Raw genomic sequence first — 22494 nt, forward strand, 5'->3', positions numbered from 1 at the left:
CCAGGAGTTGGGTCGTTACACTTCTTTCGGTCGCTTATCCAAAAGCCACCCCGAGACTACGACCGCATGCTCAAGAAAGCCAGCGAATACATAAATGTGGAAGAGTCCCAGGCAGCAAGAAGGAAGGAGGCACCAGTCGAGCCCTCGGCGCCTACTGAACGCAGGCCGTCGAGCGGCCCTTAACCTCCCAAGGGGCCGAGAGCTGAAGGAATATGGCTACATCAAGAGATGAGGGTGCATGCCGTGCAGCATGTGGCCTCCGCCCGACCAAAGGCATCGAAGGGCAAGGTATGAACTCCTATGTTTTGTTCCTTTCACCAATCGGCGTCCCACAACACCCACGACTATCGTGGGCTGACGCCAGTCGCCGGATCGGCACTAAGGGGTTATCGTCGTCGATCGCCTTCACCCGACCGACGACACTGGCATTAAACCGCCAGGCGACGAGAAGATGCCAGGCAGTCACCCGAGTGACATCACCACCATCTGTTGGTGCAATATCCCTAGGTCAAGGTTGACCTGGTTGACTAAGCTTGAGTTAGGTCAAGCTTAAGTCTTGATGTTTGGGTTTAGATGTTTGGCAATACAGACAATACGTAGAGATTGGAGGTGCAATCGTCCGATTGGGGAGATTGCTGGTGTAATTCCTCTCTGGTCAGGGTATGACCAGTTTAGTGTGAAGAAGAGTCAAGTAGGTTAAGATTGACCGGATACTTGACTGGAAAGTCTTAGTGAGTGAAGCTAGGCAGAAGTTGAAGTCCTGGTGAGTGAAGCCAGGCAGTTAGAAAATCCTAGTGAGTGAAGCTAGGTGAAAGTCCTGGTGAGTGAAACAAGGCAGGTGAAAGTCCCGGTGAGTGAAGCTAGGTAGTAGAAAAATCCTGGTGAGTGAAGCCAGGTGAAAACCCTAGTGAGCGAAGCTAGGTGAAAGTCCTGGTGAGTGAAGCCAGACAGATGGAAAATCCTAGTGAGTGAAGCCAGGTAAAAGACCTAGTGAGTGAAGCTTGGTAGTATGAAAATCCTAGTGAGTGAAGCTAGGTAGAAGTCCTGGTGAGTGAAGCCAGACATGTGAAAATCCAGGTGGGTCAAGGCTGACCAGACATCTGGTATCGGTAAGTCCAAGTGGGTCAAGGTTGACCGGGCATTTGACACGAGGAGAAAAAGTCCAAGTGGATCAAAGGGATTGATCGAACACTTAGTGAGGAAGTCCTAACAGGTCGAAGGTGACCAGATGCTAGGCATGAGGTCCCAACAGGTTATGGTTGACTGGATGTTGGTTTTAGGGACTTCAGACTTGATTTGGTAAATCACAAATGAGCCAAATCGATCAACCGATCGATTGACTCATGCCCAATCGATCGGTTGATCGATTGGGTGAGATGCCGCGACAATGCTTCTCCAAATCGATCAGTGGATCGATTGGGAAGAATCGTCGTTCGCACAAAAGGCCTCCAATCGATCACCCGATTGATTGGGAGCCTCCAATCGATCAGGTGATCGATTGGAATTGCGCGAGGGTTAGTGAATCGATCGGGTGATCGATTCAAGAGAGTTCTAGAGAGCACAGAGGCACTCTGGATCGATCAACCGATCGATCTAAAGCCTCCCCAATCGATTGAGAGCAATTCAATTGATTGAGATCCAACCGTTGGTGCTGGATAAAGCTGTTGCGAGCATCTTCTTCAGCATGATCTTCACCCGATTCATCTCAGATCTTAACAGTGCCTTCTCCACCACTCACTGCCAGTTCTTGAAGCTTCTTGGAGCAAGGTGTTTTTGCACTTTCAAGGTCAAGAGGCATTCTAAACAAGAAGAAGAAGCTAGCTAGGGTTTTATGCTGTAAAATCTTGTAAGATTTACTTGTATTTGCTTCTTCTTTTCTTCTTGTTGTTGTGTGAGTTTGTACGAGGTTTCTCCACCTCCGGCTGCGACCGAGAAGGAGTGTTTTCATAGTGGAGAGTGCGTGTCGTGTGTGGATCCTTGGATTAGTCACATCTTCTTGTGGTGGATACCAAGTAAATCCTTGTGTTAGCATTGTAATTTTGTTTATTGTATTTTCCATTGCATATCATCACCAAGAAGCAAGACGACGAGCACACGATGAGCTATTCACCCCCTCTAGCTACAAATCAACCCTAACAAGTGGTATCAGAGCGAGGTCGCTCTTCACTAGAATCATCGGCGGAAGGGGCAACAAGGCTAGAGGGTGAAGAAGTTGGAGCAAAATTCTTCAAGTCAAAGACTTCATCAAAAGGCTCAACTTCAAGATGGAATTCCGAGATAGACTCGGATTCGACACGAGGGTGCCTCCACCATTCACTATGACGAGTTTCGATTCTTGGAAATTAAGAATAAAAAATTTCTTGATGATAGAGATAAAGCAATGGTTTGCTCTAATGGAAGGCTTCGAAGCTCCAAGAAATTCAAAAGGCAAGATCCTTAAGAAGAGCAAATGGAGCCAAGAGAAAATTCAAAGGAGCGAGGCAAATGACAAAGTGACCAAACTATTGGTCAATTTATTACCAAGCAATATTTTTGTTGGTTGCTACTCGGAAAGCCTAGAGGTTCCACTGTACAAAAATTTTGTACAAAGGTCTGAACCTTTTCCTAGCTACCATGTGTTCTTTTAAATTAAATTTTGGATCGCCTGCGGAACTTAACACGTTTGATCCAAAACTTAATCTATTTGTTCTTTTAGGTTTTGACTTGGATCTCCTGCGGAACTTAACACGTTCGACCCAAATCACCTTAAGTTATTAATTTCATTAAATATTAATTTCCATAATTGGTTCCCAGTACTGACGTGGCGAGGCACATGGCCTTCTTGGATATGGGAGCAACCATCACCGACTAGACAAAACCTTTTATAGAAATCTAATATTTAATTTCCTAAAATAACTTTAGGTTAACCGAAAAGAACAATCAAATCACAAGGAAAAATAAAACAAAAGAACACAACTTCGAAAAACATATTCGAAATACTAGAACGTAAGCCTCTTGTATTTGGTAATATTTCCATAAATAACTAGTATGATGCGGAAAGAAAAATACTAGTTATACCTTTAGAAAGACCTCTTGATCTTCTACCGTATTCCTCTTCTAACCTCGGACGTTGTGTGGGCAACGATCTTCCGAGATGAGAATCCACCAAAGCACCTTCTTCTCCCTTCTTCAAGTTTCGCCAAGCACAAAGCTTCCAAAGATGAAGATCTTTTCCACCAACCAAGCTCCAAGGGATACAAGCTTTGTCTCCTTCTTCTTCTTCTTCTCCAAGTAGTATCCGCCACCACAAGAGCTCCAAGCCAATAGAGAAGGTTCGCCACCACCAAGAGGAAGAGAGGAAGAGAGGTTGGCCGCCACAACACCAAGGAAAAGAGAAAGAAAATAGAATAGAGTCGTTAGCCAAGCCCCCTACCCCTCTTTTATAATCCTTGATCCTGCGAATAAGGAAAATTTAATAAAATTTCCTTAATTCTTTTCCATTGAAAAGGAAAAATTATTTAATTAAAAACAATCTTTCTCAATTCTATTTGGTCGCACATTAAAGTTACAAACAAGGAGAGTTTTAATTAATTAAAACTTCCTAATTTGTCTCCAGAAATTTATAAAATTTCTCCAATAATTTAATCCTTCATGATTGGTTTAAAAGAAATTTAATAAATTAAAATCTTTCTTTTAAACATGTGGATAAAAAGTTATCTCTAAAAATTAAAATATCTTTTAATCTACAAATAAGGAAAGATATCAAATCTTTTCTCAATCTTTTGTAGAAACTAATAAAAGAGAATTATTAATTTTAAACTTTCTTTAAATCATGAACATGGGTAAAAGGAAAGTTTTCTTAAAATTTAAAATCCTCCTTTAATCAACAATTAAGGAAAGATTTCAAATTGTAAACTCTCTGTTAAACATGTAGATTATTTACAAATAAGGAAAGTTTTTACCAAAAATTAAAACCATCCTTTTAAACTACAAATAATGAAAGAGATTAATCTCTTCTCTTAATCTTTTGTAGAAAGCTATAAAAGGAAATTTTTAATTTTTAAACTCTCTTTTAAAATCATGATATCCACATAAGAAATAATTTTAAAAAAATCCTTTTAAATATTCTAGTGGCCGGCCACCTAAGCTTGGGACCCAAGCTTTGGCCGGCCACCTACATGGCTCATCCACTTGGTCTTGGCCGGCCCTAGCTTGGGTTCCAAGCTAGCTTGGCCGGCCCCATTGGATGGGTAAGAAGGTGGGTATGCGGTGGGTATAAATCTCTATATACTAGAGGCTACGATAGGGACCGAGAGGAGGAATTGGTTTTGGTCTCCCGATGAAATTAAGCATCCCGTGTTCGCCCCGAACACACAACTAAATTTCATCAATAATAATTCATTCCACTAAAGAACTATTATTGAACTACCGCACCAATCCCAAATTACATTTTGGGCTCCTTCTTATTATGAGTGTGTTAGTCTCCCTGTGTTTAAGATAACAAATGCCCACTAATTAAGTAAGTTATTAACAACTCACTTAATTAATATCTAGCTCCAAGAGTAGTACCACTCAACTTCATCGTCATGTCGGACTAAGTCCACCTGCAGGGTTTAACATGACAATCCTTATGAGCTCCTCTTGGGGACATTCTCAACCTAGATCACTAGGACACGTTTCTTCTATAGTCAACAACACACACTATAAGTGATATCATTTCCCAACTTATCGGGCTTATTGATTCATCGAACTAAATCTCACCCATTGATAAATTAAAGAAATAAATATCAAATATATGTGCTTGTTATTATATTAGGATTAAGAGCACACACTTCCATAATAACTGAGGTCTTTGTTTCTTTATAAAGTCAGTATAAAAGAAACGACCTCTAATGGTCCTACTCAATACACTCTAAGTGTACTAGTGTAATTATATAGTTAAGATAAACTAATACCTAATTACACTACGACCTTCCAATGATTTGTTCCTTTCCATTATGGTCGTGAGCTACTGTTTATAATTTATAAGGTACTGATAACATGATCCTCTGTGTGTGACACCACACACCATGTTATCTACAATATAAATTAATTGAACATCTACATTTATCATAAATGTAGATATTTGACCAATGTGATTCTTATTTCTAGATAAATGTTTATACCAAAAGCTAGGCTTTTAGTATACACTCTAACAATTTTAGCTTAAATTGGAGAGTATAAAGATGCCAAGGAGCTTTGGAGCAAATTGGTAAAGATTCATGAGATCCCCTCCACTCTACCAAATCAATAAGAATCCAAAGAGGGCGACTCATTGGATCAAGGCCAAGAGGAAGAGGACTTCGAAGTTGAGATATGCTCAACTTCCGAAGAAGAGGTCCAAGAAGCTTCATCTTCAAAGGAATGCAACGAAAAGAGCAAGGAAGGAGCATATTCCTTGTTCCATGTACAAGATGAAGATGAAAAAGCCTCCACCTCTAGGATTGAGGGGGAGAGACCTTCATTGACACCGGAACAAGAAGAAGGAGAAGCTTCTACATCCTCCTTCTTCTCGATCCGGGTCAAGTGGAGAAGAAAATGGTGTATTCTCCAAAAAATCAAGAGACATCAAATGGAGGATCAAGTGCCATCCCTACATGTGAAGCTAAAAATATTTCAATTAAAAATTAAAATCATATTATATGTTTTGAGTGTAGGGAACATGAGCACTATAAAAGTAAGTGCCCTAAATTGTCCAAGAAGAAGGGCCAAGTGACACCAAAGGGCAAGGAAAAGCCCAAGAAGATCGCTCCCACAACAAAGAAGAGCAAGGAGCACATTGTGTGCTTCTTGTGTAATAAAAAAGGACATTATCGAAGTCAATGTCCTAAGGAGAAGAAAGCGGTCAAAGTCAAGGGAGGAAGCACAAGTCAAGGGGGAGCTTCCAAGGTAAAACCCAAGGTATCATTTATTGAGTCTATCCCCTTGAATTATGGTAAAAAGCATGCTAGTGCTAACTTATATCATTTCAATGCTATTTACCATAAAAATAGAAAGCATGATAGCATTAAGGAAAATCATGTGGCTTTTCATGCTAAGACCATCACACCTAGGGTTAGGAAGGTAGATAAAAATTTAGGCAAGAACTCTAAGGATTTTAGTTATAAGCCTAAAAATAAAAATGCTCAAGGACACAATGAAAAACCAAAATCTAGGGATTTATGGAAGGAAAATCAAGTCTTGAGGTCAAGACTTGATAAAATGGAAAAGACCTTAAAAAGGATGACAAATATCCTAAAAGGGTAAAAAGAGCAAAAATTAGGTCTACGAAAACAACAAGGGTCATCCAATGGTCATAGAGGTTTGGGATACAAACCTAAAATCAAAAAGGATGTGCCTTCTTACCATAGGGTTTCATATAGCTATGGAACCAAGTCTAGGTCTAGTGGTCAAGTCAAAAATACTAGGGAAGTTATCCCTAAGAGTATTTTTGCGACAAATGTGACTAAGACTTCTAAGAAGTCTAGGAAAGTCACTAAGAAGGTCACAAGGGAAGCAATCCCTAGAGTTGACCTAGAGAAGGTGACCAAGGCTCCTAAGAAGCATAACAAGGTCATTAGGAAGGTATCTAGGGAGGTTATCCCTAGTGAGTACCTAGAGCATCCAAGGAGCACCAATAGGTTTTGGGTTCCTAGGAACATTTTCTCTACCCCTTAGATGGGTTAGAGAGTGTTAACTCCAATTTGAAGGGTAGTTAACCCAACCTTGACGAAGTTGACACTCGGGGAGCATTTTCAAAGTTATTATTAACCTTTGAAAATGAAGTGGATTTACATTTACTCTTTGAAAGAGTAAAATGTGTCATAATTTGAAAATTCTGATTTTAATTTTAAATTGGCACAAATTGGGAAAATATAAGAAATACCAAGTTGGGGTTTTGGTATTTTCTTAGAGATTTAAAGACAAATCTAAGCCTTAATTTAAAGTGTTTACTCTTTGGACGAGTAAAATGTGCCAAGTTTTGAGGAATTGAATTTAATTTTAATTGGCACAAGAAATCAAGAGTAAAATAAATGCCAAGTTGAATGTTTGGCATTGTCTTAAGGAGTTAAGGGCCAATTTAGGCCTTAATTTAAATTGATTACTCTTGTAAGAGTAAAATGTGTCAAATATTGAGGAGTTATACTTAATTTTAATTTGGCACAAATTTGATCATGGGTTGAAGAAATGCCAAATTGAGTTTTGGTATTTTCTTGAGAAGATGAGGGCAATCTAGGTTAATTTTAGGTTTAACTAAGGATTAAGGACACTTAGATAGATAATCTAGGTATATTATTTAAGCTAAATTATCATGTTTTTGTTTTCCCATCATATGTCATGACATCATTTTTACATTCATGTTTATTATGAAAAATAACAAAAATATCATGTCATGTCACACATACATCATGTAGTTATAGTATATTTTCTTTTGAAAATTATTCATTTTGATGTATGCCATACACATCATGCATTATTTTTAATTTCTTACAATTAAGGACAAATGACATTTATTAACAAGTAACATCCTTGGTGGATGTTCATAACTCCTAAAATACCTAGATATAAAATGCATGATCCCTAGTTTAGGGCAAAACCAAACTTTACATCTCACAAAAACTTATAAGGTGACTTGTATGTGTTTTGGTACACATTATATACAAGTGAGATGTTAGGATGATGAACAAAACTTAAGATGGTGATTTAATGCATTATTTTGAGTTTTAGGTTCATCAAAACACATAGTTATGTGTTTTCCAATCATTGGTAAAGTTAATGTACAAGTCATGTGCATTGAGCCCAAAGAACATGGTTGGATATTGGTTTTGAAAATCATTTTAAAATGCTTTTGGAAAACCTTGATGAAGGCTATCTTTTGATAGTAATCATCATTGAAAAGTGAGACACAAACTTAAAGAAAACACTAAAGTTTTTCTAAGTTTTCAAGTTTGTGTCAATATTTGAAAATAGGAAGTATTTTCATAGAAAACTATTTTTCCTTGATAGTATATGCCCTAAATAATGTCTACAACAATTTTCATGATTTTTAGAATTTTGTAGAATTTTTGAGGAATTTCTGAAAATCACTGAAATTGAATTTCAGATTTTCAGGCCTTCAATCGATCACCCGATCGATTGAAGTGCCTCAATCGATCGAGCGATCTATTGAGAAGGTGTAATCGTGAATAGAAGCTAATTGGATCGATCCATCGATCGATCCACAACTATTGAATCGATCCATGGATCGATTGGGTCAGGTTCAATCGATTCAAACCCCAACTTCAATCGATTGAAGTGTTGATTTCGGTTGGAAAAGCTTAATTTCAGCATCTTAGACCATCTTCAGTGCATGAAACCATTTCTAACCCCTCAAAACACATTTGTACACATTTAAGGGGAGTTTTCATGATGAAAACAAGGATGGATTGGTTAAGGAAGACTAAGTAGAAGTTTAGGTTGAGGTTTGGTTTCATTATTGAATTTTTGAACTTTAAAACTTCTAAATTTGGGTTTCCTAAAGATTTATGGATTCCAAGTCATTGTTGGTGCAATGACAGAAGTTTGAAGCATGTCTTTAGGGGGAGTTACTCTTTAAGGACATGAAAATCTATTTTTCATATACCTTGGAAGGTGGTCAACCTTCTTTAACGTAAATGCTCAAGGTTGAGCATTTTAAAAATAATGGAGAGTGGATATCTTCATTGTGGGGTTATGGATGCTCTAGGATGAGCAGCATAACGTGGAGTAATGCTCAAGAGTGAGCTTTAAGGATAATGAAGGGTATGTGACCTTCATTGTTGGATTGGTTAATGCTCAAGGGTGAGCATTGAAGATAATGAAGGGTATGTGACCTTCATTATCGTGTTGAACACATTGAGTGAAGTTGTGAACAACGTTGAGTAACTCTTCAGGGGGAGAATTTTTGATGTGTGCCAATACGGGAAGAATGTAGGGTTTAAGTTAGGCCTTCATTACCTAAAGAGGGAGTTTGCCCTCTAGGAAAGGGGGAGAATGAAGGGAACCCTCATTCATACATTGGCATAAAGGAAGTTGAGGCTATGAGATTAGCCTAACTTAAAAGTATTGTTAAACATCAAAAAGGGGGAGATTGTTGGTGTAATATCCCTATGTCAAGATTGACCTGGTTGACTAAGCTTGAGTTGGCTCAAGCTTGAGTCTTGATGTTTGGGTTTCGATGTTTGACAATACAGACAATATGTAGAAATTGCAGGTGCAATCGTCCGATTGGGGAGATTGCTGGTGCAATTCCTCTCTGGTCAAGGTATGACCAGTTTGATGTGAAGAAGAGTCAAGTAGGTCAAAATTAACTGGATACTTGACTGGAAAGTCCTAGTGAGTGAAGCTAGGAATAAGTTGAAGTCCTGGTGAGTGAAGCCAGACAGTTAGAAAATCCTAGTGAGTGAAGCTAGGTGAAAGTCCTGGTGAGTGAAGCCAGGCAGATGGAAAATCCTGGTGAGTGAAGCCAGGTAAAAGACCTAGTGAGTGAAGCTAGGCAGTATGAAAATCCTAGTGAGTGAAGCTAGGTGGAAGTCCTGGTGAGTGAAGCCAGACACGTGAAAATCCAGGTGGATCAAGGCTGACCAGACATCTGGTATCGGTAAGTCCAAGTGGGTCAAGGTTGATCAGACATTTGGCACGAGGAGAAAAAGTCCAAGTGGGTCAAAGGGATTGACCGGACACTTGGTGAGAAAGTCCTAGCAGGTCGAAGGTGACCGGATGCTAGGCATGAGGTCCCAACAGGTCATGGTTGACCGGATGTTGGTTTTAGGGACTTTAGACTTGATTTGACAAATCACAAATGAGTCGAATCAATCAATCGATCGATTGACTCATGCCCAATCGATCGATTGATCGATTGGGTGAGATGCCGCGACAAAGCTTCTCCCAATCGGTCAATGGATCGATTGGGGAGAATCGCCGTTCGCACAGAAGGCCTCCCAATCGATCACTCGATCGATTGGGAGCCTCCAATCGATCAGGTGATTGATTGAGAAACTGGAATCACGCGAGGGTTAGTGAATCAATCGGGTGATCGATTCAAGAGAGTTCCAGAGAGCATAGAGACACTCTGGATTGATCAACCAATTGATCCAAAGCCTCCCCAATCGATTGAGAACAATTCAATCAATTGGGATCCGATCGTTGGCACTGGATAAAGCTGTTGCGAGCATCTTCTTCAGCATGATCTTCGCCCGATTCATCTCATATCTTAACAGTGCCTTCTCCACCACTCAACGCCAGTTCTTGAAGCTTCTTGGAGGAAGGTGTTTTTGCACTTCCAAGGTCAAGAGGCATTCCAAACAAGAAGAAGAAGCTAGCTAGGGGTTTATGCTGGAAAATCTGGTAAGATTTACTTGTATTTGCTTCTTCTTTTCTTCTTGTTGTTGTGTGAGTTTGTACGAGGTTTCTCCACCTCCGGTTGCAATCGAGAAGGAGTATTTTCATAGTGGAGAGTGCGTGTCATGTGTGGATCTTTGGATTAGTCACCTCTTCTTGAGGTGGATACCAAGTAAATCCTTGTGTTAGCATTGTAATTTTGTTTCTTGTATTTTCCACTGCATATCATCACCAAGAAGCAAGACGACGAGCGCACGACGAGCTATTCACCCCCCCTCTAACTACAAATCGACCCTAACACCATCAACAGAGGAGCAATGACCATCCCCGAGCTTCACACAAGCGACACAGGTAGTCCGCTCAGGAGGAAGAAAACAGAAGCAATGCCGCTCAGGGAGAGATAAATATCATCGCCGGCAGACCGACTAGTGGAGACTCCAACCGAGCCAGAAAATCATTCACTCGACAGCTGGAGATCCATGCCGTAGGCTATAGCGGGGAGAATGCGAGCGGGCCTGAAATCAGCTTCAGACCCAGGGATCTTGAGGGAGTAGAAGTTTCTCACGATGACACCCTCATCATCCAAGCGGTAATCGCCAATTATGCTATTCATCGAATCTTCGTTGACACAGGCAGCTCGGTGAATATAATTTTTAAGAAGGCGTTCGACCAGCTCCAAATCGACCGGGGTGAGCTGCTGCCAATGACAACCCCACTGTAGGGTTCACTGGCAATAAGGTTCTGCCGATCGGCCAAACCAAGCTGGCCATATCGCTAGGAGAGGAGCCGCACAGGAGGACCCGGACCACAAACTTCATAGTGGTGGATGCCCCTTCAGCCCACAATGTTATCTTGGGTCGGCCGACCCTCAACGAGTTCTGAGCTATAGTCTCAACTTATTGCCAGAAGATCAAGTTCCCAGTAGAAGACCGGGTGGGAGAGGTCAAAGGTGATCAGTTGGCCGCTCGGTATTGTTATGTCAAGATGGTCAAAACTGAGGCAAGGTCCGCTCGGAAAACACCCTGGCTAGAGGTAAGCACCATAACCGAAAAGCCTCCTACTATGGTCTATGAGAAAAAGGAAGAGGTGTAGATCCATCCTGGCCGAGCGGAGGCAACTACCTTCATAGCTATTGATATGGAAGTTGAGCAGAAGGTAGAGCTGATCATTTGCCTCCAGCAGAATCATGACATGTTCGAATGGTGGATGCACGAGCTGCTCGGCATCTCCCCGAGCGTCGTGTAGCACGAACTTCATGCCCAACCGGACGCTCGGCTGGTGAAGCAAAGTAAGAGAGATTTCAGCGTCGAACAAAATCTGACAATCCGAGCGGAAATAGAGAAGCTCCTAGAGGCCATACACATTCAGGAGGTTCAATTCCCGAGCTGACTCGCTAATGTAGTGTTGGTCTCTAAGCCGGGCAACAAGTGGCGGGTTTGCATCAATTTTTGTAACCTTAACAAAGCGTGCCCAAAGGACTTTTACCCGCTGCCTCGGATCAATCAAATGGTAGACTCCACTAGCGGGTGCGAGCTGATATGTATGCTGGACGCATATCAAGGGTACCACCAAGTGCCGCTGCCAGGGAGGATCAAGAAAAGGTTAGCTTTATTACGGCCGATGGAACATACTATTACAATGTCATGCCGTTCGGATTGAAGAATGCCAGAGCCACCTACCAAAGACTGATGAATAAAGTGTTCCAACAGCAGATCGACCATAACATGGAGGTATATGTCAATGACATATTAATCAAATCCCTCTGAGCTGCTGATCTCTATGCAGATATCAAGAAGACCTGCCAAACACTTAGGACATATGGAATCAAGTTGAATCCAAACAAGTGTCTATTCGGTGCAAGGAGCTGGCGTTTCCTGGGCTACATTGTCATAGAGCGAGGCATCGAGGCGAACCCCAGCAAAGTAAAGGCGCTGCAAGATATGCCACCACCAAGGAATTTGAAGGAAGCTCAGAGGCTCATGGGTCAGATAACATCCTTGTCTCGGTTCATCTCTAAATTGTCCGACCGGAGCTTGTCCTTCTTCAAAATTTTGTGCCGAGCTACCAAGTTTCAATGGGACGAGGAATGCGACCGGGCGTTCGAAGAGTTTAAGGAATACCTCAATTCGTTGCTTGTACTAGCTAAGCTAAATGTCGGCGAACCACTCAGAATCTATTTATCCTCGACCGAGCATGCAGTCAGCTCGGTGCTAGTTAGGTAGAACGACGAAGAACAGCCGGTGTACTTTCTAAGTCATATATTGAAAGATGCTGAATCCCGCTACACCAACCTCGAGAAGCTTGCCTATGCTTTGATACTCGCCGCTCGGAGGCTTCATCCATATTTCCTCAGCCACTCTATCATCATGATGACCAACAGTCCCTTAGGGAGAGTACTCTTAAATCCAGAAGCGTCAGGACGACTGATCAAATGGGTGACGGAGCTCAGCGAGTTCGACATCCAATATCAGCTCCGAACAGCCATCAAAGCGCAGGCCTTGGTGGATTTCATCACTGAGGTACAAAATCCAGAGCCCGAAGCTGTTTGGAAAATATATGTGGATGGGTCGTCTACTCGGCAGGGGAGCGAGATTAGCCTACTACTCGTCTCCCCGCAAGAAGAGCGGATGCAACTGTCCGTTCAGCTGGACTACCGGGCAACCAACAATGAAGTCGAGTACGAAGCACTCATAGTCAGCTTGTAAGCCGCTCGGCATGTCGGAGCCATTAAGGTCCTCATTCACTCGGACTCTCAATTAGCCACTCAACAGCTGACCGGGACATTCGAAATAAGTAATGCGCGACTCAAGATCTACGTTGAAGCCTTCGAAAAGCTAAAGGTCAACTTTCAGGAGGTTATCATACAGAAGATCCTCCGATCGGAGAACTAGGTTGCAGATGAGCTGGCCAAGCTAGCTAGCTCCTTATCGTCGATCGTCATAACACAGCCGATCGAACAGATATCCCTAGTGGCTCACATCGACCGGATGGAAGGACTTACCTTCCCAAGCGATTGGCAGACAGCAATAACAGAGTTTTTATGGTCAGGGGCTATACCGTCCGATTGGGAGGAGGCTCGATTGCTAAGGAAGAGGGACAGACACTTCACCTTAATCGGGGAGCAGCTCTACAAAAAGGCCTTCTCTAGGCCCCTACTCAGGTGCGTTAGATCGGAAGACGCCGATAACATACTCAATGAGGTGCATCAAGGGTCCTGCGATGGGCATTTAGGCGGCCGCTCACTAGCAAGGAATATCCTGTTAGCTGGATACTTCTGGCCGACCCTCCAGGAAGATCCTGCCCAGACTGTGGCCACCTTTCTGTCCTGCCAGAGGTATCATAACTTCTCACACTGACCGACTGAGGAGATGAAGGCATCCAAGGTCTCTTACCCGTTCGACCAGTGGGGCATGGACATCATTGGGGCATTCCCCATGGCAACTGGCCAGCGGAAGTTCTTGCTCGTCGCGGTGGATTATTTCTCCAAATGGGTGGAAGCTGAGCCACTGGCAAGAATAACCGAACAGATGGTTATGAAGTTTATCTGGCAGCACATTATCTACCGATTTGGCATCCTCGCTGGCTTGCCTCAGATAACGAGAGACAGTTCGCCAGTCAGAAGCTCAAAGAATGGTGCGAAGGATACGATATCCGGCAGGTCTTCACTTCAGTGGCCTACCCTCAGAGCAACGGGCAAGCAGAAATTGCCAATCGTGAAATATTTCAAATCCTGCGCGCTCGGCTCGATCACGTCGGAGGAAGATGGGTAGACGAACTCCCCAGCGTGCTATGGGCGATCCACATGACTCCCAAGGAAGGGACCGGGGCAACTCCTTTTCACATGGTGTATGGCAGTGAAGCAGTCATTCCTATCGAAGTCGGAGTTGAATCCGATCGGCTGCAGCACTACGATGAAGATAACACCGAGCGAAGGCTACTAAAGCTGGACTTGGTAGATGAATTGCGTGCTAAAGCCATCGTCTGGTTGATGGCGTACTATCAGAGGATGAAGTAGAACTACAATCAGAGGGTGATCCCGAGATCATTCCAGATCGGTGATCTAGTATGGAAGAAAGTGAAGCCGGTCGACGATGTCAACAAGCTTGAAGCTCCGTGGGGTGGACCTTCAAGGTCGTGGAGAAGCTCCGTTCGGGCGCCTATTACTTGGATGATGAGGACGAACGACGACTAGAACGGCCGTGGAGCGCGAACCATCTCTAGCCGTACCGAGCCGGGTGAGAGGTGCGCTGATGTATCTTTATATCCTTGTGCTCTTGGTGTGCAGGGCAGAAATAAAATACTCAAATTCCAAGCTCTGTGCCGAACATACCAACAAATTGTTGAGCGGCAATGTTAAACCCCTATCTCTATCGACGGTTGAGCGATGACCTTAAACCCAAGTCTTCGTCAAATCGTCGAGTGACGACATTAAACTCCTGTCTCCATCGACGGTCGAGCGGCAACCTTAAACCCAAGTCTTCGTCAAATCGTCGAGCGACGACGTTAAACCCCTGTCTCCATCGATGGTCGAGCGGCGACCTTAAACCCAAGTCTTCGTCAAATCGTCGAGCAGTGACGTTAAACCCCTATTTCCGTCAACGGTCGATCGACGACCTTAAACCTAAGTTTTCATCAAATAATTGAGCGGCGACGTTAAACCCCTGTCTTCGCCAACGGTCGAACGACGACCTTAAACCCAAGTCTTCGTCAGATCATTGAGCAGCGACGTTAAACCCCTGTGTCCATCAGCGATCGAGCGGTGACCTTAAACCCAAGTCTTCGTCAAATCGTCGAGTGGCGACGTTAAACTCATGCATCCAACAATGGTCAAGCAACGACCATAAACCCAAGAGCAATTGAAATTCATCTAGGGTCAAACGACAACCCGAGCCCTCGACTATTCTGGCCGCTTGGGGTCATGTTGTCAAATGCTTCATTGAAGGCAGTGGGAGACTAGCACTTATCGCCGACCGGAAGGAGCGAGGGCAAACACGAATTATAAAAAGAAAGCTCACCGAACAAGTGAATATCCATTAATAAAAAAGGGGCACCGCCGAGCGGCGGGCATGCATTCAGACTTGAAAAAGAAAATTTTCTTACAGACTCTCCGCTTCACTCAAGATAATCGAAGACATCATCAGGCATCGAGTCGTTGAGCTGGCTGGGATTGATGACACCATCAGTCAGGGCTTCGGGGAGGTGACCGTTCACCTTAAGCTAACTGAACGTCCCGTCAACAGCCAATTCAAAGGCTCGGACGATCTGACGGGCGACCTTGTCGGTAAATTGGTCCGAACGGAGGTACTCCTATTTCATCACCTCGAAGCAGTTGGGCTCGACCTCCTGGCAGGTCTTCAGAGCATCGCGAGAGGCCTCCAGAGTGTCTTCAAGGGTCTTCAGCTACCCCCAAAGAGAAGCCTCTGCAGTCGAGCGACCGTCCTGCTCGGCTACCAGTAAGTCCTCTGTTTCTTTGAGCTTCTGTGCAAAATTCCGAGCCTCCTGATTTTTCAGCTCCAGGTCGGCAATGGCATGGTTTTTTTTGGTTGTGGTCAGCTCGATCTTCTTGTCATAAGTCTTCACCTGCCCCTCGAGCTGACCCAACATGATAGCTTGATCGACAGACTTCTTCCGTTCGGCCTCCAAGAGTTTGTTAGCCTTCTCCAAATCGGCTTGTAGCTCGGCGAGGGATGACCTCGGGGAAGAAGATGCGCCACCTGAAAGCTTGAGCTTCTTCAGCTCATCCTCCACAAAGGTGAGCCGTTGGCACATAACCATGCTCTCCACCCAGTACTACAAAGGAACAAAAAAAACGTTAGCGCCGATCAGAGGCAACTAGTGAATTGGTTGTGAAATACGTACCTGGTGGACATCTACAGATGACTGTTGCCGAGCTATCCCGGAGACATCGTAGCCGCTCGGGCCCTCGCTTCCTCCCAAATACCGGCAAGGAGCTCGCGGATCAGAATCTTATGCTTGGGAATGGTCGAGCGGACACACTGCTTAAGATAGTCCTCTCTTGGGAGGTTGAGAGTCGCGGTCACCGATCGCCGGCCGCTCGGGTCTGATGAGGAAAAGACTGCCGGACCAGAAGGAGCAGCAATCGATGTAGGATCGATTCTAGACCGCAGTGGCCTCCGTTGGGTTCGGGACGGAGGCAGAGCCGCGATCGGTCGCGCGACGATATACTCCGACTGCAGATTGGCCAAGGAGGGTGTCTAATCAGATGAAATGACCTCTGCTATTTCAAGGACGGTCGCGGGAGACGATGTACCCCCTCGCTTGGAGGGTCACACAACCAAGGTGGCAGATTGGGAAGGTGTGGCCATGCGGCGTCTCTTGCGCCTGACGAGCGGCTCACCATTCCCTGAAGACCCCGAGCCTTCGGTCTGGACGACGGGTTGCGCTCCAGAAGGGAGTGGATAACCCACCACCCCTATGCTGGCCGTCCGGCCGGTGTCGCCTTCGCCCACAGTAGGCGTCCCCCCACGCTCCGCCAGCATGCCTTCATGGGAGCCGATCGGCGTCAAGCCGAGGCTCGCCATTTCCTTTGCTGCAGCCGCCTCAATCTCGACATCCTTGAGCTTCGTTAGACCAGCTGCCCGTGCTCGTATCATGATTTCAGCTACAAAAGAAAAGAAGAAATTAGTTAGATTCTAGGGAGAGGGGTAGGAAATCTCATACCTAAGCTTCTCGGGAACCTCGTGCGGATCGGACTCAACCCAAAGATATACATAATACCCTCCAGTAGTAGCTTATGGATGTCATATTTCTGACCGACCAGCATGTTCACTGCATGAAGATAATCCGGTCGGCTCTTGTACTTCTTCATATCTTGCTGAGGGGGTAGTCCGACCTGCCAGTGCGTCTGAAAGCTCAGCCTTTCGGGAAGTCACAGAAAGAAAAAATACTCCTTCCAATGCTTGTTGGAAGTAAGCATTTTGTCAAAAAAATACTAAGCCGATCCGAGATTAAAAGAGATAGGTCCCTAGCTCAGACTGCTTGGGATAGTAGAAATAATGAAAGACTTGAGAGGTTAGGGGAATGTCATGCAGCCGGAACAGCACAACAACGCCGCACAGCAGACGGAAGGAATTTGGTATGAGATGGGGAAGAGGAACGCGGAAGTAGTTACAAACTTCAAGGATAAAGGGATGGATGGGAAAGCGGAGGCTGACCATGAATTGGTCTCTGAATAGATAGATGGTGCCGATCGGCGGATCATTAGGCCGATCGGACAAAGAGGCTAGAATAATTTCGTGGTCAGCAGGAATTTCATAGACATTCCGGAGGCTCTCAGCGTCACCCGCGTCGAACCTAGTCTCCATGGTGGTAAACTGGAGACCGGGAGCGGGGTCAGACGGCCGAGAAGAGCTGGCCATGTCCGGAAAAGGGGAAAACAAGAAGATCGACGGAAAAAGAGATGGAGGAAAAATGCAGAGGACACTGGAAGGATGCGAGAATCTGAAAGAACTGTAAAAAGTCACAAAAAGCTTACAGAAAGAGGAGAGGAGGTCGTCGTCGAGGAAAATAGAGGATCGCCGAAGCACTGGCCACACAAGGAACTGCCTGCAGCTATCGAAGAAGAAGACGCGAGGCAAGAAAACGGAGGTAACGCAGCGACTTTATAAAGATTGGGTGCAGCCGACCGGAGTCGTTCGATTTAGGGCACGGAAGCCGGAGCGTAGATTCAACCATTGAATTCAAACCGCAAAACATCACATCAGCGTCTATCACTTCGGACGTGCGGTGATGGTGGCAGTGACACGTGGCACATGCCTATAGGGCAGCATTTAATGGACGCCATTAACAGGCGTGGGCGCGTGCTCGGCTTTAATGATCCTGATTTACATGAATTCCAAGGGGTTTGGGAGGCGTCAGCATTGACCGCTCTCGGCCAAGGATACAAACTGAATTTCTTGAAGTGCAAATATGTGGAGCGCCGATCAGCCTCAAGGAGCAGTCTCAGGGTCGTCCGATACTCTTCGACAAACCGATCGGAATCTAGACCAGCATCACGGTCGATCGGCCAACCCAACTCAGACTACTTGTCCAGTCAGTCGGACTTACAGCCTCCTTTGACTAGACTTGAGGGGAGGCATGTGATCTGGTGGCAAGGCGGGGCCCACTCTACAGAACAATGATACGATGGTGGTCAAAGTCAAGATGGTCAACACCCCGATCATCATCGTCCGATTAGAAGTTACAGAACCCGACAGGATATCAATACAGCTCGGCTCCAGACCGAGCTTCCGACACTGAGAAGACCAAGTATGAACGAACCTAGATGTCGAGTAGCCAATCTGCTCGGACTTACCTTAAACCTCAAAACCAACAGAGTGGAGTCACAACCGAGCGGACAGTGGAATGATGGCCGAGCGGCTCTCCCGCTCGCCCCAAGGGCAAGGTCACCCGGATGACTAAGGGCAGGCCGAGTGGCTCTCCCACTCGGCCCCAGGAGGGACAGTCGTCCGAATGGACGAGGATCGGCTGAGCGGCTCTCCCGCTTGGCCCAGAAACAGACAAAGGGAGTAGATAGTGATATCCTTCTGGGAACCAGTGCCACCGATAGGCGGCATGGTTGATGGCATGGTCAGGCAGAGGATTATAAGACGGAAGCTACCACTGTCTTGTCAGAGATATGCTCGGGTTGCTAAGGTATGGGGTCAGAGATGCTTTTCTGACACATCTTTTCAGGGTATACTTTGAGAAGTGTGCATGCCTTGATAAGCGTGCACGTGCTTTCCAGGAGTCCTATATAAGCACCTCCAAGCTTTGATGGAGGTATGAAAATCTCTACTGTAGCTACTGTTACGCTGCTGCTTTCACTTCTCTTCTTTGCTTGCTTATTGTGTTAGTGTGTGCACTTATGTGCCAAGACACTCCGTATGTATTTTGTAGATAATTATTTAATAAAGATAATAATTTATCATTAATTATTTACTTTTCTGTATATATATTATTAATGATAAAGTCCCACAGATTAATGGGTATATTAATCTGAAAATAGTCCTTGATCGAATAGATATCTAGAGGGGTCATGGATATTTAGATCAACGCTGAGTATGACTAGGTCGTGATAGATCGGGAGATGGATATCCAAGTTGTACTTGGGGGTGCCTTGAGTTTAGAGGTACACTGAACACGACCCGCTCAAGAGGAGACCACATATTAAGCATCATTGGTTATTCCTCTTATGAACGAGTGTAACTGATCTTTTGACTTGAGATCTTCATTTATTCTATGCGTGGAGTTATGTGCTTTGACGCCGTTAAAAGCAGTCTTTAATCGGATTGTGATTAATACGGTAGTTGGGTGTATGGCAAAGCGTAAAGAGAATAGTGTTGAGTCAATAGAGGATTCATCGCTCTCTTGGATTAGGAGTTAACATCCTGACTGCTTGATAGAGATATTAGTGACTCGAAATCCATGGCCATGGGAGGAATGATTTATCATTCAAGAGGAGTCTATTATATCTTGGAAATCAAGTAAAATAATTAATTTGGTAATGATGCATAATGTACTGAATTAATTGGGATGTAACCTTAAATGAAGATATTGAATTACACAGTAATCGGTTCATAGTGGTTTACAATTTATAACTGATATTAATTTTATCGCGTTGGGTGGCTAAAAACTGTTGCTAGATGGTTACCTTAGTCTGTGTATGGATTTACACTGCCTTCGTGTATAAAACCTAGAGGGCCACATGCATAGCACGTAGACATGAACAATGGTATCGGAAGCTAGTCGAGATCAAGATCAAATATGGATTTATTTGATACAAAGAAGAGAGAATTCAAATAGCCATAATCATGATGATTAATGGAGAATTCGAAGAGTCATCATAATGATAATTAATGAAGATTTTGAAGAGTTATCATAATGAAGGCTATAAATGAAGAATTTATGGAGCCTATAACTCTTCATCTTCCTAATTAATGAAGATCATAAATGATGAATTTAATGAGAAGTTAACCCTTCGTATTCCTTGGAGGCTATAAGTAGCCATCCTCAGAAAGATGCAAAATGAGAATTATTCTCTCCGAGTTTCCCTCGTCAACTTCTTCTTCGTTCGGAAGAGATCGTAGTGCTTCTAAGGCTTTGTCGATCCAAGAGGCTAGCACCAAACAGATCGTGTCAAGTTCGTGATCTAGTGCGCATGGATACCACTAGAGGAGTCACACGTGGGGCTCTTATCTGTCTATCTGTCTGTGATATCATTCACACCTATCGAGGACTCAAGGTATGTTTTTATGTTATTTTTGTGTAAAACTATATGTACCACGAAAAGATCCATGATCAATATATGTCTTCCGCTGCGCTTTGAACCCAACAGTGGTATCAGAGTGAGGTTCGTGGTTGGATCATATAGTACGAAGCCGATTCTTCAAAATTTACTTGAGGAATCAGTGTTTCAAGAGATTTCAAAGAAATCTTAATTTCTTTATTGCAAGTTATATGTCGTAACATTTCATGATAGAAATGAATTTTGTCTAAAACCTGTAAAGTAATACATGTTGTAATTTAGATATAAATTCCTTATGGCATAAGTAGATTAACATGTTAAAATCTCTGAGACCTATTTGTCTTAAAAGACTAAGAGGATTAATGGAGATAAATCTCGTAATGAGATTGTGCAAATGCACAAGAAGTTAATTGTGGTGAGATATTTTAATAATTATAAAATTCCTTAAATATATTAAAGTCAAGATTTGTTAAAAGCCCTCCACTAATAACTATGATGATAGTTAGAGTTTTTACATAAAGTCGGTACAGCTCAGCTGTGGTCTTGTGTCAAAACATCTATAATTTATCATAATTATTAGTGGGTTGACTTAACTCAAATTCATTGACTTGTTTAGCTCAGCTAAGGTTAACTAATTTGAGGGGCAAGTGTTGAGAATATAAGGCTCAACAAGACCATACCGAAAGTCACATAGATTTGTGATTGACAAGTTAAGGCCTACTTGATGAATGTAACATGTAGGTATAGCTCAGCTGTGTGCATTCTATATGATTCAAGGTTTCGGTCCTATTAGGAATTATTACCAATCAATTCCCATTTCTAACAGTGAGGGATGTTGAACTTGAATAAAATAATAGGAGTTATAAAAGACCTTTATTAAATATATTCCACAAATACTAAAACTCTGCTTTAAATTTTAGATGGAAAACACAAGTACCTTATCACTGCGAAGCATTCTCGAGAAAGAGAATATCCTCCTCGGTTCCAACTACCTAGATTGGTATAGGAAATTAAAAATTATCTTAAGACACAAGAGAAAAATTTACGTGCTCGAAGATAAACCACTAAAAGAGCCTACACTTAATGCTTCAGAGGAAGATCAGTCATATTATTCTTAGTATATGGAAGATGCACTGGATGTGCAATGTATCATGTTGTCTTCTATGTCTCCCGAGTTGCAGAGACAACATGAGAACATGAGTGCTAGGGAGATTGATTAGCACTTGGGTGAGCTCTTCCAAGAGAGTGCGAGAGTAGAGAGGTATGAAACCTCTCGAGCACTATTTCGTACCATGCTGGAGGAATGAATCCAAGTTGGGCCTCATGTACTCAAGATGATCGGGTACATAGAAAGGCTCGAGAGCTTAGGTTCCAAGTTAGACCAGGACTTGGCTGTTGACCTGATCCTGTCGTCACTACCTCCATCATTTTCTCAGTTTGTGTTGAACTTCAACATGAACAGCATGGACAAGAGTTTGACTGATCTGATGGTAATGTTGAGAACTACTGAGAAGGATATGAAGGTAATGTTGGTTAGTCCTAGGAAGATCGTACCGATTTCACTGTACAAAAATTTTGTACAAGTGCCGAATCTTTCCTAAATAACCTATTGTGTTCTTTAGAAGTTAAATTAGGAATCGCAAACGGAACTTAACATTATTGATTCCAAATTTAACTTATCTGTTCTTAATGGTTTAGACTTGGATCGCAAGCGAAACTTAACACTATTGATCTAAATCCACCTACGTTATAAATTCAATTAAATATTAATTTTCAAAATTGGCTTCCAGGTTAAACATGGTGAGGCACAAGGCCTTCTTGGATATGGGAGCAACCACCACTTGCTAGACAAAGCCTTTTAAGGAAAGCTAATAATTAATTTCCTTATATAA

This window comes from Zingiber officinale, chromosome 4B, assembly GCF_018446385.1.
Source record: "Zingiber officinale cultivar Zhangliang chromosome 4B, Zo_v1.1, whole genome shotgun sequence".
Classification (NCBI taxonomy): Eukaryota; Viridiplantae; Streptophyta; class Magnoliopsida; order Zingiberales; family Zingiberaceae; genus Zingiber; species Zingiber officinale.